The sequence below is a fragment of the Pteronotus mesoamericanus genome, unplaced genomic scaffold (assembly GCF_021234165.1).
Source record: "Pteronotus mesoamericanus isolate MK-2021 breed Mesoamerican mustached bat unplaced genomic scaffold, CSHL_Meso_final contig_116, whole genome shotgun sequence".
In the NCBI taxonomy this organism is placed as follows: Eukaryota; Metazoa; Chordata; class Mammalia; order Chiroptera; family Mormoopidae; genus Pteronotus; species Pteronotus mesoamericanus.
Genome location: NW_026555027.1, coordinates 42,372,798 through 42,378,127, shown reverse-complemented (window position 1 = coordinate 42,378,127; position 5,330 = coordinate 42,372,798). Strand labels below are relative to the sequence as shown.

The 5,330-nt window shown below is 38.4% G+C and overlaps 1 non-coding gene across 1 annotated transcript; it reads left to right on the top strand.

Moving 5' to 3' along the window:
* The first annotated feature begins 4,562 nt into the window (after window positions 1-4,562).
* On the top strand, window positions 4,563-4,665 carry LOC129077268 (U6 spliceosomal RNA). Its single transcript, XR_008529803.1, has one exon. It is a non-coding gene; the product is annotated as a U6 spliceosomal RNA (small nuclear RNA).
* The last annotated feature ends 665 nt before the right edge of the window (window positions 4,666-5,330 follow it).

Here is a 5,330-nt window from a genome sequence, read left to right as displayed (position 1 = left end):
TTTTCCAAAAGCTTACATATTTTGTACATCTCTTTTTTTTTTTATCATACCTGAGAATAAAAATCAACCAATGTGAAGATTTAAATGTTAAAACACTCTGAAGGCTTCTAAAGAAAGAAGCAAATATGAAAATATTTCTAGATAATTCAAAAATTGTATTTCTCCAGTAGACTGAAGACAGGGGCAGTGTCTTCAGGAGGTTTACTGGCATAATGTGTATATGCTACTCGGAAGGGGAAAGAGGGCTGAGAAAATTGTCTTCTCCTCTTAACAGTGCATGACTTTGTTTGGCACCTTCGCTCATTGCCCCCTCAAAGTGCCCTTGGAGTCCTGAGGAGATGGGATCCAGGATAAACACTGGCTTGTGAGTTCCTTGAGGCCAGGGTCTGATTGTTTATCATGCATCTCTTCAGTCGCCAAAATGTGGCAAGGGCTTAATAATATTTCCTTAAACAGGATGGCAACAAAAAAGACCCACAGTTTCAGGCACTGTCTGGGGATTTTACATGCAAAGTGGCATAGGCTTCTGAGTGCTGGAGGCAGCAGTGCAAAGGGGTTCTCAGGGAATACGCAATAACTTGGCTTGGGATTGGCCCCATTGCTGTGACATCCTGGAAGATCAAGGCCTGGCCAGGGATTGCTTCTTAGTTAGAGCAAAGCAAGATTCTTAGCTGTGGTACACAGATACCTTGGGAACTGACACCTACTGGCCTACTCCCTACCCCATCCCAATCCAGGAGATGTTGCTGCAAAAACATCAGGCTTTTCCTAGCACTGATGGACTGGCTGCCTTTGTTTCTCCTCTTGCCCATCGCCTTTCCCACCTATGAAACATTTACTCCTCCAAAGCTCAGCCCAGGCACTCTGCAAGGCAGAAGACTCCCTAAGAATTCCATCAGCAACCCTGCCCTTCTGTGTTCCTGTATCAATCTGGGCATAACTTAATGTCATTGTATTGGAATTGCATGTTTGCTTTTTGTCTCCCCCAAATGGTAAATTATCTGTCTTGAACCTTGTCATCTTCACCCTGATGCCCCCCAAACTCAGCAGAGTTTTTGTTGTAGTTTAGGGGCTTCATAAAAGTTTATTGAACTGAAAGGAGCCTTGTCTGTATACTAGGTGAACATTGATATGTATTAAAACTGCATGGATGGGGTGTTCAATATTACTATGAATTCAGTGCTTTCCACCTCATCTTCTTTAAAAAGCTAGAGGCTAAATTTAGACTATTCCTTGCTAGTGTATTTATTTGTAATTAGAGTGAGGATTTTCAGGGAGAGAAAAAGAAAAGTCAACCTCTGAGTTATTTGTTTCCCCCACCCAAATCATTTTCTGGAAGGATGATACCTCATAGCTGAGATCAAAGATAATTGTACCTGTCTTAGAAACCCCCAGGTTATTTTTAAGTAAAACAAAATGGGATGATTAGAAAAGATTATGTTTGGAAATATAATTATTTCCTAACTTCTGAGACATGCCTTGCTTGAGAGTGTTTCTTTGAATACATGCACTGACAAATATCCCATTAAAAGATAGACTTGTTTACAGCAAAAACATTTCAGTGCAACAAGGTTATTTTTTATAGGACATTGTAATTATATAGTGCAATTTTTAAAATTCTGATTACAAAAAGAAGTCATGTGTGAATTCTAATTATTTCCAAAAGCTTATATATTAAAAATATTCAATTTTATATAAAGTGAACCAAAGGTAGTTTATCTAAACTGAAGAATCTTATTGGTATCTTCTTGAAAAAGGGACTGATATGATATAATTAATAAAAAGTTTGAAAATAAATACTGCCTTTTATTGCTTCACTGAAACATAGCCAAATATACTTATATATCTGCACAGTTGACCAGCCAGTGGCTAACTACTATTACGTGAGACACCTTGGGCCATATTGCAGAAATTTAAGAAAGGCAATTCACTTTTCATTGGAATAATTAGGGCAGATGCCAATTATGCAGAGACATTGCACGGATGAATGGTTGTCATTTACATTATTCCAAAGGGTTATCTTTCTAGCAATTAGGTAACCACCCAAGCTCTGTTACTGTTAGGAGGTCAAGATTTCAAAGTAAAAACATTCCAATGCTATGTCAGAGCTCCAAAGAACTGTCCAGTGTATTTACTAATCTGGAACCACATTTACTACACTTAAGGGTTCTGGAATAAAGAACATAGACTGGGTATGTTCTTCCATAGTTTTGCTCTTAGATTGCTTTATGTGAGTTGATAGAATGGAAAAGGTGTGAAAAGATCTCAGTTATTCAATAAGTATTTTCTGAGGATTCGTGAACACTGTGCAGAACAGAGAAAGATATTGTATGTTCTTGCCCTAAAGTAACGTAGAAGCTAATTTGGAAGATGCACTTTAAGCATGAATAATTAAAGAACAGCAAATGTAATGCACTTTCAAGATGTCATGGGAAATTAGAAAATTATCAAGCAGAGGGTTTGGGATCAGCCAAAAGGGCCAGTCCTCCTGCCTACCGGGGGGCTGGTTTCTAGGCCATAAACGTTTCAAGTGCAGATTGCAGAATTCACTTGTGCTCTGTTGTCTTGATAAAAGTCCTGATTTCAGAGAAAAACATCACTGGCCTCTGCTGATAAGGTTGGCTGAGTGATGCCAAATGGAACTTGTGGTTCCATTTTGATCCAGGGACTCTTTGCTTTTTGGAGTAGCAATAACCTGGGTCTTAAAAAAAAAAATTTGTTCTGGAAAATAGACCACGTATTGTTCTGCCAAAAAATAGACGAATGGAAGGGCCACCAAGCATGTAGCATGGGAGAATTAAGTTGAGAAAATGCATTTGAAGATGAGGTTTTTACTTGCCAAGTTTGAGAGAGAACTATGGAGCAGCTCTGATTTCAGATGTTTCCAGTAACATGTCACAGATGAAAACAAGCCTGAAATTCGAAGGCGTAAAGACCCCTGGTGAAATTCCTGAGTCTACTTAATTTCTGATGAGGTAAAGAAAATTCCAGAGAAATTCTCATTTTGACACTTCTATTTGAGCTATTCAAAAACAAAGGCATGAAGCCAAAGGTACAATCTTCAAAAACAAAAACAAATTAAAAAGGTGTTTTAATGCTTAAGTCTTTTTCTTACTTTTATTTATATGATTTCTTTGGCAAATATTTAAATGTCTATCTTTTAACATGAAACACCATCACCGCATTTCGAAGTGTGCTATGTTGCTGCTTACATGCATAAAGAAACCCCAGGGTGTGGTGGAAATCTGTTCTTTTACCATCTCAGCATTGCTTTCCCCCTTTATATAATTATATTACTACTCTCTGAGTAGTTGTCTTGCCCTCATTGTGTGGGATTCTGTGGGATCACTCATCAAAGGGCACCACCCCGTCTCCCCCAGGCCTGGCATATCAGGGTTTACTACTGTGCTGGTCACATCACACAGTCAATTAGAATCCTTTGCTGGGGTTTTATAGATAACCTCTAGGTTAAGAAATTCTCTCTTTTCTCCTAGGATCATTAATGTGCAATGATACAATTCCAAGGATGACTAGCCTCTCTGGTTCCAATGGTAGAAGGATATTCATCAAATATAGGAGAGAAGGAGGGCAGTAATTAAGAGAAGGTGGGGGGTGGGGAAGACAGGGGATGAAGAGAAAAGAGACTGAGTGTGCGCACGCATGTGTGTGAAGGGAAAAGCCGATGGCACCTTTTGAGTCCCTTGCAGTCTCTGAGCCCAGCTCTGTCCCTGCATTTCTCAACCATGTGAGCCAGATATTTGCTTAGGTTAGCTTTCGTTAAATCTCTTTTCATCTATAGCAGAAAAAATCTAGCTCTATACATAAGGTTAAAACTTTATACATATTATTAATCTCTTCCTTACTAAAGAGGCAATAGAAACCATTTGTTCACTCATTTATGCATTCATCCATCCATCCATTCATCCATCCATCTATCCCTCCACCCATTTATGTAACAAACATCGAATAAGAGCTTGCTGTGTTCCCGGCTCTATGCACAGCACTTTGGGTATAAAGATGACTAAGACATGATCCCAACCCTCAAGGAGTTTCCATCCTAGAGGGAGAGAAGGATATGTGAATGAATCATTCATTATAAAATAAGAGATTTAAAAATATTGACAAGAGCATACACCATAGAAGTACCTAGGAAGTCAGAGAAAGTTGAGCAGTAAAGTAATAAGCAGGGGAATACAGGCAAAGAATGATTTGAAGAAGAAGCTTGAATGGGTGAACAAATGTGTAATGACCCGAAAGTGTCCGGTACTTCCAGGGACCAGTGAGGAAATGATCACTGTGGCCTCAGATGGGTATAGCAGAGGTGGTGCGATATAAGATACAAGGCTGGAGAGGGTGATTATGGTGGAACTGTGAAGGCCTCAACATATCCGGCTAAGAACTTTGGATAATCGTAACGGCAGCGGAAAATGAGTAGAAGATTTTTTAGAAAATCTTTACATGTTGTTTTGTTTGGGTCAAAGGAGAGCATGATCAGCTTATTTTTAGGCATCTTTTTTATTTTTGAATAAATGAATGAATGAATAAGAAATTAGGACTGCAGCTCGCTTCAGCAGCACAGATAGTAAAACTGGAACGCTGCAGAGAAGATTAGCATGGCCCCTCTGCAAGGATGACACGCACATTCGGGAAGTGTTCCGTACTTTTGGGTATCAGGTATTGAGGAGGGTGATATTTTCTTGAGTATATCTTTTTTATTAGCTCTTAGAACCATAGTAATGTTTTATAGACTCTTCACATACCACCAAACAAACAAATAATTAAAGCCAACTCGGATAAGAGGTTAACCTGGGATGAAATGCAAATGACATGAATTTAGTTGTAATAAACTAATAGCATAACCACATTGTAGGATGTGGGGAAGAAAAGAAATTAATCTAAATAATTATGGAAAGAGAATCTTATTGAATATTGTAAAGTGTATATCAATGTGTATATGTGTTGCTTTCAAGGGTAAAAAAAAAAAAATTTAGGACTGCAGACATTAGGAGAGGAAAGGATTTGAAAGCAGGGAGTGATTGGCCCTCTCTGAAATTTAAAAATGCAATGGTAAATAAAACAGGAGAGAAAATAACAAATGATTAAGAGTGATCTGCTTTTATTTCAATGTTTCTTCAATTTTTTTAATGTGTTGAGTCTAATGGCTCTATAGTTTGTAGAGTGAGATTTAATATTTACGCTAGTGGAAAGAATCAGAATATGCCTGGGATATTGAAAAAAAGAGCTCATTACTGAGAACATGATGCTTCTGCCTAGAGGAACAGCCTCACCGTGTTACTGGGAACTTCCAGCACCAGCTCCTTTCTCATTGA